We start from the raw sequence: 13,861 nt of genomic DNA on the forward strand, positions 1-13,861 counted from the left end.
TATTGGAGGAGCGGGTTGCACGTACAACGGAAATGAAAGTGAATATATTGGAGAAGCGGGTTGCACACCGCAACAGAATTGATTGAAATAAATATATTGGAGAAGCGGATTGCACGCCACAACAGAATTGATTGAAATGAATATATTGAAGGAGCGGGTTGCACGCCACAACATAATTGAATATGAATATATTGTGGGATCGGGTTGTACGCCGCAACGGAAACTGATTGAAATAATAATTGGTTATGACTGTCGAGTTGGCTTTAACTGTTGAAAAGAGACACCTGTTTTATTTATATTATTGTTATTGCGTACAGGTTAATGTATGTGACCTGCCTTAGCATCGTCACTACTTCGTCGAGGTTAGGCTCTACACTTACTGGGTACATGGGGTCGGTTGTACTCATACTACACTCTGCACTTCTTGTGCAGATACTGGAGTTAGTCCAACGGCGTATAGTAGATTTGCTCGGATTCAGCTATTCGCAGGAGACTTGAGGTATAGCTGCATGGCGTTCGCAGTTATGAAGTCCCCTTCCACTTTATCATAGTTGTATATTTCTTTCAGACCTTTATTTGTATTATTCTAGTAGCTCGTGCACTTGTGACACCAATTCTGGGATGGTATTTAGACATCGCTATTATTATGGATTATTCACTACATTTCAGACCTTACTTCCGCATTTGTTTCTTTGTTATTAATTAATTTAATTTTTTTTAAAATGGCTAATATTATTCTAACGTTCGTTTGCCTAGCAAGTGAAATGTTAGGCGCTATCACAGTCCAGAAGGTGAGAATTTTGGGTCGTAACAATTATATTGTGTGCGTATATCTTTTTCCTATTATCAAATATAAAGAAGAGAATGAATAAAAAGTCGTACCTTTTTCGCTCGTACTTGTAATTGTTTCATTAGCAAGCCTTAACTGGTAGATCATTATGGGTATCACATTGTCTTATCTCATCCACTCTTATTTTCAGTCATCACATCTCCAGAAATAGCTCTGGAAGCCCAAAGCAGTCACTTGAGCAAACAGAAAATGAGTTTCAAATAATGCAAAGCTCCCTTATATTTCAATACTATATACAGGTATTCCTCAAAGTATGATTCACACAAAGAAAATCGATACCCAAGAATAATATATAATAACACTTCAGGTTCGCATCATGAAGTCAAACAGAAATTGGAGGATATCCTAATAAATCTAGGTTAAGCTAGAATTTGATCGAGAGTGCTAACATGAGATACAATTTTTTAAAGAACCATCACATGTATAGAAAAGTTGTCTCCCACTACTACACCTAAAAAATTCATATTTGGGAAAGAAAAAAAAATGCAATCAAGAAATTTTCACACATCAACCGTAAAGCGACAATGCATTGACCAAGATTCAAGTCCTGAGACTTCCCTCCCGCCGACTGAAAAAACTAACATAAGGACAACTCATAATAACCCAAAAGAGAATGTGTGAGTTTTGGTTATTTGCGAACAACAGACACCTATGTCCCCCACGAACACTAAACAGAAGTATCAAAACGCGATTAAGTGCTTTAAAAACATGCTCATTTATGACAATAACATGACACATCAACTTGTAGCAAGAAAATTTCTATCAAGTTTCAATGAAGGAAGCATTATTAAACAACTAATTAAGAGGACAACTTTGTCTTAGAAGATAGTGTCAAATTACTTGCTTATATATATCCTATTAAATTATATGTTGCACATGTAAAAGAGTAACGAAAATTCTAAACAAATATCAATATCAAAAAATGGAAGCCAAAGTAGGATAAGCAAAGAAAAACTCAACTGGTAAAAATCTGCTCGTTATCATCTTTAAGTTCATGGCAATTGAGATTAAATGCTCCACGAAAAATGGAAGCCTGCAAATCCTACAGGTATTTAATCATAGAATCAGTGTCAAACTCCATCTAGATAAATAAAGTAGGACTGCCAATAAATTTCAAAAGCATTCTTTTATATTCCCCTAAATTACAGTTTTCGTCTGAAGCAATATATATATTGAGCGAAAAGGCCAACTAAAGATGTAAAGCAATAAATAGCAGATCGAAGAATTAGTGGAGCATTAGGATTCTTCTTCTTTTGTTTCTTCAACTCAAAGTTTCAACCTTTCGTTCCTTCCATAAATAGAAAAATAACAACTTTAGCCATGAAATTGTGAAACTCGAAGAAGATTTGGTTAGGGATGGCAATGGGGCGGTGCGAGTGCAGGACGGTGCTGGTTTTAGCATATGCGGGGTGGTGCGAGTTTAGACATATACGGGTGCGGGGTGGGGCGGGTAAAAATAATTTTTTTAAATCCTTTGTGGGTGTGGTACGGGTGCAGATTTTAACTTTTTACAAAATTACAACATTTTAACTATTGCTAATATTATTACAACCGGGAAATATTTAACAGTTCAGTTTTGAACTTGTGGTTCCTTTCTCCTATGCATTGATTATTTTAGTCTCAAACTTTTTTTAAAATTTTTTTTATGTATTTGATCTCATTACCTTGTACCATACATCTAAATCATTAGAAATGACATACTGATATATCAAATTGAATTCCAATACTGATGCATATAAAATCAGAAATAAATATATTAAAAAGAAAGAATAAGCAGGCCTATAATGGCGTAGGGTATTGTTGGAATTACTGATTTTCCTTGCTGAGCTGTATTTCCCCGTCTGGTCTGGAATAAAGACTTATTTTTTGCTGAAAAATCAGCATTATTTCTTCTAATTCCCATTGTATCCTTGTACAGGTAATAGATTGAATTGCAACAATTTTTTAAGTTTCATTTTGCCCCTAATTTTGCTTTTTTTAACAATAAATGCACTTGTACATTTTTGTAAATCCAAGAATAGTACAATCTTGTTTCAAAGTCCAAAAAGGCATTACTATTGATGATGTCAGATGAAAGTGACACATGCTCTCTTAAATTCACAAGTGTCTCTAGCTTATAGGAGTATCTTTTACTTACATGTGCTTTAAAATGTTTTCTTCTCCAACGTAAACTTTAAAAAGTAGTTATACAGAAAAACTTCATTTCTGTATCCTTCATTGCAAATTAAATTTCATCCAGCTTTAGCATACTCATTTGTAAAATTAATAGCAGGTCCCCGTTTTGGGCAGTAAACAAGATAAGTTCATTCTATAAATTAAATTCAAATTTGTTATTTTTATTATATTAATCTAACTTTAACATACCTATCTCTAAAATCTTATATATAATGTAATTTTTGTTTTGGGTAAAGACTTTTTGTTAGAGTAAAACATAGTCAACTTGAAGTAAAAAAGAAAAACCAGTATGGATAAATGAAGAAACAGCTATACACTTTAATATGCTTTTCAGTTACTATGGAAATTGAAAAATAAAGGATCCTAATTGTGTTAATTATTACTATGACTCAACAATTAATTATATACGATTATTATACTTTTCACGAATTGTTTGTAAATAAATTGTATTAATTATATTAAGATTTCATTAAAAACTCAAATTCCTTAATAAAAATACAAAATAAAAAAACAGAGAAAGCAAGAATCCCCGCTGAGAACCTCTCTTTATTTCTCTTAATCTTCTTGAAGTTGAGCGGCAACTTACTTTACCATCCATTTGACGACGTTGTCGAACTACTCAGAGCCTTAGATAACTCCGCTCCTCTTAAATTAAAAATCAAAATGTAAGATATTTTCTACACTAATGACCAAATTAGAACTGCAGAAGACAAAGACACCGGCCAAGTTTAATTTGTGTTAAGCTTCTTTTCTGGTGATGGGCGTTGCGATGCTATGGAGACTTTGGGCAACAAAGAAACTCAGTCGAAACTCTAATTTTTTTTGTCAAAAAAGTTGATACAACATCAAGAATCGATGCATTTAAGATATTAATACAAAAGTGATACAAAATTCACAAAGGAAACAAATTGAAACTTGTATAATTGAGGAAAGAAGAGGTTCAAAGAGATAAACACTTACAGACCAGATGCCCAAAGTTAAGGGCAAGAGGAGCGATTAGAAACTGAATAGACATATTAAAACTAAATTTTTTATTAAACTATAGCCATTTTTTTTTTATATTCAAGACATATTAAAGAAAATTAATTACCTTAGAAAGATATACAAGAAATTGACAGTGACGGTAGTTTAATAAAAGCAAAACATCTATAAAAACAGAGAAAGAGACGGACAAAATAAGAGAAGAACTTTAGAAGCAAAAGAATTACAGAGAGAACATAGAAGAGACGATATGTAATTTTGTATGTTATACAAATGGATCTTTGCATCATTCAACATAAGTTAAGCGAAAAATTTGCTCATGTTAATTAGCACAACATGATCATAAAAGCAGACTCCTTTTAAAATTTGAATTTCAGGTAATAGTTGGGACCAACAAAATTATATTGTTTTTCCTTTTCAATTATTTTAGGTGGTTTAAGATTAACTGTAGGATTCTTAATTTAAATAGTCGTACATCCAACTGCTTAAGCTAAAAATGCCCTTCAAATATATAATATATATGTATAATTTATATATATTATATGAACAATCATGTATCATTAGTGTATATTTTTTGTATATCTGCTAAAAAAGAAAATAATAACCGTTTATCTATATGAAGATCCCAAAAATTGTAGTCTAATGGTATTTAGCATATGTTTATTGGGCCCGCGCGGAGCACGGGCTATCGGTTACTAGTTTATATATACATGTTCAGGAGCAATATTGCACGCAATCTTTTAATTTCATAGCAAAGTTAATATTATTTTAATTCTTAGAGCAAGTCATGTGTGTAGTATTATATTTAAATCCAATTGTTGGTCAGAAACTTGAGAAGATCAATAAAACGATATAAATAAATGAAAGTGTATCTGCACTGGAGAGAAGGTTAACTAATACTTTTAGGAAGAAGATAGAACCCGGCTGAAACACATAATCTCAATTGGTAAGAGACATGTGCTGATAACGTGTTATGAAATGAAAGCAAAATAGAATAGTAATGGAGACAAGATACATATGAGGAGAATGTAGAAGTTATCTTATTCAAGTGTGTTTCTTGTGTGTACTTCCATGGACAAAGAATGTCCTATTTATAGTATACAAGATAACACCTAAAGTTCACTAGATGCATCCTAGGAATACTGTCACGGCCCAAAAATAAATTATCGTGATGGCGCCTACTGTGGAACTAGGCAAGCCGCTACTCAACTATCTCAACACAGTAAAAACTTTAAAATATAGGCGGAAGCAAATTAATAATAAAGGAAAAAGCCTTTTGAAAATAGAAATATCCAAAATACGATACAAACCTTCCCAAAACCAGGGTGTCACTGAGTACATGAACATCGATGTCAGAATATAGTCTACTACAATGTCTACAGAGTAAAAACTAAAGTATATATAAAGATAATGAAGGAGAGTCAAGGCCTGTGAACACCATGCAGCTACCTCGATAGTCTCAGAGATCTTATCTCTTCAATCAGCAGCTGCCGTAACCAGAAGTACCTGGATCTGCACACGAGGTGCAGGGTGTAGCGTGAGTACAACCAACTCAGTAAGTAACAAATCCAAACTATGGGTTGAAAGTAGTGATGAACTCAACCGACACAGTTCAATACAGAAAATAACAGTGCAGAAATGTAGACATGCTTTCAAGTTTGGTAGATATCTTAAAACAGTAAAATGGATCAATCTGAATGATATAAAAAAAATATAACTCCTCAACCTCTACCATGCCAATGCAATGTTGTATGTGATACACCATGATGACAGCCTCATGTGCTCGCACTCTCAAATATTCAACCACTCGGTACTGTACAAGGCCCATACAGCCCAGAAAAGATCTATCCCGGAACATATACATTACTGACTAAAAGTCACCCAGTACCGAGGAAGGCCAATCCAACCCTGTGGAGAAGATCCATCTCCAGGTTCACACTCTCAAATAATCAACCACTCGGTACTGTATATGGCCCATACGGCCCAGGGAAGATCCATCCCGGAACATATACATCACAGACTATAAGTCACCCAGTACCGAGGAAGGTCAATCTAGCCCTGTGGAGAAGATCTATCTCCATATAATATCAATTGCGTTCACTAGGGGTGTGTGCAGACTTCGGAGGGGCTCCTTCAGCCCAAACGCTATCATAAATCAGTATAACCACTGCGGCGTGCAGCCCGATCCCATAAATGTCACTCATAATCAGGCACTCGGCCTCACTCAATCATCAATCTCTCCAGTCTCTCTCTCACGGGCTCACAATGTCATGATACTAGTCTGAAAATAATGGTATGATGCATCAATAAATAACAACAGAGACTGAGATGAGATATGAAATGAATGAATATGACTGAGTATGAAATATCAATGAAATCAGTAAGGAAACAACAAGAAACGACCATTATGGGTCCAAACAGTACCGGCATAAAGCCTAAACATGACATCTAGCATGAGTGACAGCTAAATTACTTTATCACATAAAGAATACACGGGTATAAACAAGATAAAACCACTATACAATGCCATGGAGTCAACCATGTCACAATTCTCACGGTGCACACCTGCACGCTCGTCACTTGGCATGTGTGTCACCTCAATACCAATCACATAACACAAAATTCAGGGTTTCGAACCCTCATAACCAAGTTTGAAAGTGTTACTTACCTCAATCCAGGCTAAATTCTACTCCAAAATGCCCTTGCCTCTCAAATCCATCTCCAAACGTCCTGAATCTAGCCACAAGCAGTTCAATACAATCAATATAGGCTAAAGGTATTAATTCCACAAGAAAAATACGAAATTATAGCCAAAATCCTAAATCGGCCCAAACCTGGCCCCCCGGACCCACGTCTCAAAATCCGAAAAAAGTCACAAAATCTGAAAGTTCATTCACTCACGAGCCTAACTATACCAAATTCATCAAAATCCAACACCAATTGGTCATTCAAATCCTCAAAACCAACATTCCAATACCTAGCCTCAAATCCACAATTTACACCTCAAAAACACACCATCTAGGTGGGAAATCAGTGGGGAAACATAATTATTGAATAAAAATAAATACAAGGAACTTACCTCAAGAATTCCACTTGAAAAGACCTCTCAAAATCTCAAAATTACGAGCTTAAAATGATAAAATGAAGCGAAAAATCTCGCACCCCGCTGATATAGGTTCTGTCCAGGCACTTCCGCACCTGCGGAGCCAGGGCTCGCACATGCGCACCTGCTGGTGCGAAAAATCTGGGCGCACCTGCAAAAATGACTAACTTCGGCTGCTTCCGCTCCTGCGACCCATGGTCCGCATCTACGCTATCGCAAGTGAGGAGAAACCATCGCACCTGCGACCCCTGTTGATCTCCACCCCTTTTCGCACCTGCGCTCAACCTGCCGCACCTGCGTCATCGCATTTGTTGTCCCCTCTCCGCAGGTGCGCACCACCACCAGCTCTCAGACTTCAGCAACTTCTCAAATCACATTCCAAGTCCATTAACCACCCCAAATCAACCTGAGCCCCCTCGGGACCTCAACCAAACATACTAACAAGTATAACATCATACGAACTTAATCGAATCTTCAAATCACCTCCAAAAACATCGAAAACACGAATTACACACGAATTCAAGCCTAAGAAACTTCAAAATTTCCAAATTCTACAAACGACACCGAAACCTATCAAATCATGTCTGTTTGACCTCAAATTTTGCATACAAGTCATAAATAACGCCACGAACCTACTGCAACTTTCGAAATCAGAATCCGATCCCGATATTAAAAAATTAACCCCCCGGTCAAACTTTCTAAAAATTTGGCTTTCGCCATTTCAAGCCAAATCCCACTACGAACCTCCAAATAATTTTATGAACACGCTCCTAGGTCCAAAATTACCATACGGAGCTACTGAAATTATCAAAATTTGAATCCGGTGTCATTTACACATAGATCAATATCCAGTCGACTTTTCCAACTTAAGTTTTCCATTTAAGAGACTAAGTGTCTCATTTCACAATGCATTCACTCCGGACCCAAACCAACTAACCCGATAAGTTATATAACAGTTATAAAGCATAAATGGATCAGTAAATGGGGGAACGAGGCTACAACTCTCGAAACGACTGTCCGGGTAGTTACAAATACAAAGAATGTCCTATTTATAGTATACAAAATACACCTAAAATTCACTAGATACATCATATGAATTAAAAGGTACATCTATCTAAGTAGTACATTGAATAATATGTATGTATGGGTTAAATGAAAATCCATGTACATTCACTTTATTTTATAACACAACCAAACATTTTATATGTTTATGTTGATTTTTAAGTGGATATTAGCTGATCACGCCCAACTCTAGTCCTAAAAAGGATAAGCGGTCGCTGCAAATATAATCCGGTCTAAGAGTCCGAAGTCGAATCCCATAGAGAACTAAGGTTTAGCTACATATGTTCACTATCACCAAGAAGACAAGCTTGAACAATTCCTAAGTTATAAATATTAAGATTCTTATGTCTAACAAATTAAAATAAAAAATTAACAACTAAAGATAATAAGGATTGGAGACAAGATTAAGGAGGTCTAAATTTATAATTTCCCCAATTGTCGAAATCATTCCTGCTACATCTCATATAATTTTGCCTAATTATTATCTACTGATCGTGAGCACTTCAGGTGTCGTAATTCTCTCCCGAGTAACTACAACAATTTACAAGACATATTCTCTCGAACTACGCTAGCTGGCATTATCTTATCGCTCACTGATATCGCCCAAATTCACACCACTGATTGGGATTGTAAAGCAGTCAATGCAATTATAATTACCCAACTTTGAGTCGGGGTCGATTTCTCAGAGAGATTATATTGGATTAGGTATATACTTATACTAGGTGTATGACGTGTCTAAATTGCACTTTCACATACCTGGTTGTTTCTTTCTACTTCTAAAATTTATGTTATCGTTTGTAAATGTAAAGCTATAGAACGTGTTGTTGTTTTTCAAGTTTATAAAAGATCTAGGGCTGTGACTTTCACCTAGGTGGTTACCTAACGGGTTGTGGGCTTTAGGGCATGTTTCGTTGGTCGGGGTATAATATAGCAATCAACACGCGATTACCCACTCGATACCTCTCAATAGTTAGAGTAGTTTTGCCCAATTTGGCTTTCTCAAGTTCAAATGAGTAATTTACAAAACCGTTGATATATGCTCAAGTCGGGTCTTACTATCTCTAGATTCAACCCTTTATTTGGGGCTATCAATTTCTTGAGTTCACCCCAATTTCTTGTTAGCCAAGTTTTCCTAGACTTAGTCTCTCTTTCTCAAGTAGAGACTAAGTCAATTACGCATGAATCAATGTTTGCAACCATTAATTCCTAAATTCAAGCAATAACTAGGCTAAATATCATACACCCAACCTTAAACAAGCCCTAAATCAAACACCTATTAGGTACCCACACTAGGGTTAGGTTACAACCCTAGCTACAGATTTAGCTACTCATAGGCAAAAATGAAGAAACTAAGGAAGAAGATAAGAATAAACTCATAATAGATGATAAAGGGATAAAATTCTAATGTTAAAATGATAAACTAATACAAAATTTCCCAAAGCAGTAAAGGAAAAACTACTATCTACTTTCTGGAGTTCAAACTTAACCTAAATTTGACAAAAAGAACTATTTATACACAACTGAAATTATCGGACAAAATTGCCCCGGCGGAGGTTCTGCAGCCGCACAATTCTGTGTGTGGTTCGCACTTTGAAGCTGGGCTTGACAGGATGGCCTTCTGCGGCCGCACAATTCTGGGCTGCGGCCGCACGTCTTCAGATTCTGCGGACCGCGCATTTCTGAGTGCGGTCGCACTCTTGAATTTGAGCTTGACAGGAGGGACTTCTGCGGACCGCACATTTCTGAGTGCAACCGTACTCTTGAATTCTGCGGCCGCACAATAATAGTGCGGTCCACACTTCTTCATGGACTCGGAACTCCATCTCTCTGAACCTCATCTTATGCGGCCAGACATTTCTGAGTGCAGCCACACTCTTGAATTTTGCGGCCGCACAATAATAGTACAGTTTGCACTTCTTCATGGACTCGGGACTCCATCTCTCTGAACCTCATCTTCTACGGCTGCATAATAATTGTGCGATCCGCACTTTGCGAAGGCATTCTGTCAGAGGTCCTTCATAGTCTGCGACCGCACTCAATATTGTGTGGTTCGCACTTTACTCTCTTTGCTTGGTTTTAGTCCTTGTCCAAAAAATACTCTTTCTTGAGTTGAATTGCATCGTTTTGGCTCTTTTTTCAATGCTCCTGCAAGTAAGCATATTTTATCAGTTTTCGGGAATACCTTTAAGTATTTTTTGAGCTAAAGCTAAAGTAAAAGAGTGCAAATAAGTAGTCAAAATCCCTACTTATCACTCACTATGACCACGTCAAGGCTTTGTTATTCCTAAACCCACCTTTAAATCTACCGTATTGATTCCTCATATACATTAGGAGTGACGTTGTTCAACAACTACCTAAATATGTATCCTTTCCCAAGCAATACATAATAAATAGGCACAGTCAATTGATGGCCATTCAATCAACAGAAATAAGCATATAGTTGAACAAGTAAAGAAATTCAAAGGCTAAATTATATTGAAACTTAACAAAAATTCATCCTCCAAAAGGTTCCATCAAACACCTACATAATAAATTAGCTACTCATAGTAGTATGTGAAAATACAATACTAAAATTCTTAACCAACAATAGAAAATAGGAAGAAGAAAGGAAAAACTCATGGTTGAATCTTCCTCCTCGCTCCTAGTGTATTCTTGCCTCCAAAGGGGTTGTGTAACCCTAAAGTAGTGTCTCCTCTCCAAAATTGCGGCTCCCCCTTCAAAATGACGTTTTAGGATGTATTTATATGACCTAGGTATGGTGAAGGGCCATCCAAGGCAATCCAAAATCGGATAGGAGAACTGGAGGGCGCGTCTGCCTTCGTGCGTCGCACGCCCATGGACGCGGATTCAGCTTGTGAATATTTTCCAGTCTGCGAAGCTATCCGTGCCTTCGCTTCACTTTGCTGTTTTGTGCCTTCATCTTTCTCTTTATTTTGCGTCCATTTTCGTGCCACGCACTAGATTAGATGAGCTCCCAATTCTTTCCATTTCTTCATTTTTGTGTCAAATTGTCATATTTTGATCATTTATTATCCAAACTCGCTCCTACACATAAGAAACATATAATAAGCATATTTTACTTCAAAAACCACATAAACTCCCACAACTCATATAAGAAGTAATATGCAAATATACACAAAAATATGCACTTTTCATCATTTATCATTAGCTTTTCAAAATCCAAACCAAACGACCCTAATTAACTATTCAACAACTTATTTCGCTCCCGTTTGGCCATAGATTTTGGCTTCATTTTTTCAAATTGTTTTTTGAAAACATTATTTGATTATGAAATATGATCATGTTTTGGGAAACAAAATTTCAAAAAAAAATTGAAGTTTCTAAAAACTGGTTTAGGGCAGATTTGGTTGAATTTTTTTCTTCCACTCACAAAACTTCAACTTTTCTTCAAATAAAATGCACGTCCAAACACAACTTCAACTTTCAAAAATTATTTTTTAACACAACTTCAAAAGCTCTTTTTTCATGTTTCAATTAAATCTATGTCCAAACGCTAGCTTCATCTTAAACTAATTTTGCACAAAAAAGGAAAAAACAAAAAAGAAAAAGAAAGAGGAGATAAGAAAAAGAATTGAAGCTTAAACAAACTATCAAATCTGGTGAAACAAAAACAAACAGTCAAATCATAAGATTTCTTTTCTATTTTAACTGAAGTACTAACTGAGGCGCGTCTATTGCCGGTTGAAAACTATTTCCAAATTATAACGATTCGGCCGACCGTTTTGAGTATTACAACCCTGTTCCCCCATTTACTGCTCAATTCGTGCCTTACAGTTGTTATGTGACTTGCCGGGGTAATTGGTGGAGCTCGGGAAGAGGTAATTTTCGGGAGATTTTAAAGTAAAACAATGGGGTAAGTGTTATTAACTCAATATTGGTCAAATTATCCGAATTCATGGTTATTTTTAACATTTAATCGGTGATTTAAGTTGGAAAATTGTGCAAAACCCTCTTGGTTTAATTTGAAGATTTGAGAGTCGAGTTGATGTCGGAATTTGGTAAAATTTGTATGGTTGGACTCGTGGTTGGATGGGCGTTCATATTTTATAACTTTTGTCGGGTTTCGAGATGTGGGCCCCACGGGCTATTTTTGAGTGCAATTTTGGATTTTGTTGAAAAATTAATATTTTCATATGGAATTAATTCCTATAATTTGTATTGACTGGATCAAATTATTTGTGACTAGATTCTAGGCGGTTGGATACCGATTTACGAGGCAAAGGCATAAAAGAGTAAAGAATTACACGGTTTGAGGTAAGTAACAGTTCTAAATCTGGTTTTGAGGGTATGAACCCCGAATTTTGTGTTATGTGATCGATTTTGAGGTGACGCACATGCTAGGTGATAGGCATGTGGGCGTGCACCGTAGAAATTGTAACTTGGTCAAATTCCATGGAACTGTGTAGTTGAATAATCTGTCGTTATCTGTACATTCTCCATGTAGTAGAGAAATTGAACCACAAATCATGTTTAGATTATGTGTTGGCACTGTAGGGACCCACAAAGGTCGTGTACATGTTGAATTATCTGCTGAATTGTTGTTTTGTACTCAGTCACAATTTACTTGTTTATTTTATCTCAGTCTCTATTGTTCATTATTGATCCATCATATCATTGTTGTTTGGGCTAATTTTCATGATTATTGACGGCCCGAGAGACTGGAGAGATTTATGACTGAGTGAGGTCGAGGGCCTGATTGTGAGGTATTATACTATAGCACGTGAGTTGTCCGTGCAACACGTGAGTTGTCCGTGCGGATCCAGATATTATACTATAGCACGTGAGTTGTCCGTGCAGCACGTGAGTTGTCTGTGCGAATCCAAATATTATACTATAGCACGTGAGTTGTCCGTGCGGATCCAGATATTATAGTGTAGCACGTGAGTTGTCCGTGCGGATTATAGCGCTTGGGTTGTACATACCCCTAGTGAGCGCATGTACCTACTGAGTGATTGTTCTCTGAGAGGATGCATTGATTTCATTATTGTTGTACTACATTTGTCACATATCATTATTTTGGAAATTTCTGAGAGATATTATCTTCTGTTTCAGTCGAAATTGATATGAAATTATTATTTGGGCCTTAATTGTTGAACTGCAAGCATGCCTACTTTCTTATGTCGGAAAATACTGTAATTGGACTTAGCTGTGAAGCTCGTCACTACTTTCAGTTCTATATTTAGTTTTCTTACTTGCTAAGTTGGTTGTACTCATACTACACCATGTACCTCGTATGCAGATCCATGTACTTCCGGATACAGTAACTGATAGATCTCAGAGTGTTATCAGTTGGAGACTATCAAGGTAGTTGCTTGGCGTCCGCTGACCTTGACTCTCTTCCTTTCAGTTATTATACTGTTCTATATTTTCAAAAAGTATTTTTATCAGTCAGACTTTGTTATCATTTAGATGCTCACGTACTCAGTGTCACAGTGTTTTAGGAGTTATTTATGTCGGTATTAATGAGATTTTTGTATTAACTTTAAATATTATGTTTTCAAACTTAAATGAAATTGTGGTTTATTGAGGTTGTCGGCTTGTCTAGTATTCAAATAGGCGACATCATGACATGTTAGGATTTTGGGTCGTGACAAGTTGGTATCAGAGCTTAGGTTACATAGGTCTCACGAATCATGACCAGGTTTAGTAGAGTCTTGCGGATCGGTACG

Source organism: Nicotiana tabacum, chromosome 15 (genome assembly GCF_000715075.1).
Source record: "Nicotiana tabacum cultivar K326 chromosome 15, ASM71507v2, whole genome shotgun sequence".
In the NCBI taxonomy this organism is placed as follows: domain Eukaryota; kingdom Viridiplantae; phylum Streptophyta; class Magnoliopsida; order Solanales; family Solanaceae; genus Nicotiana; species Nicotiana tabacum.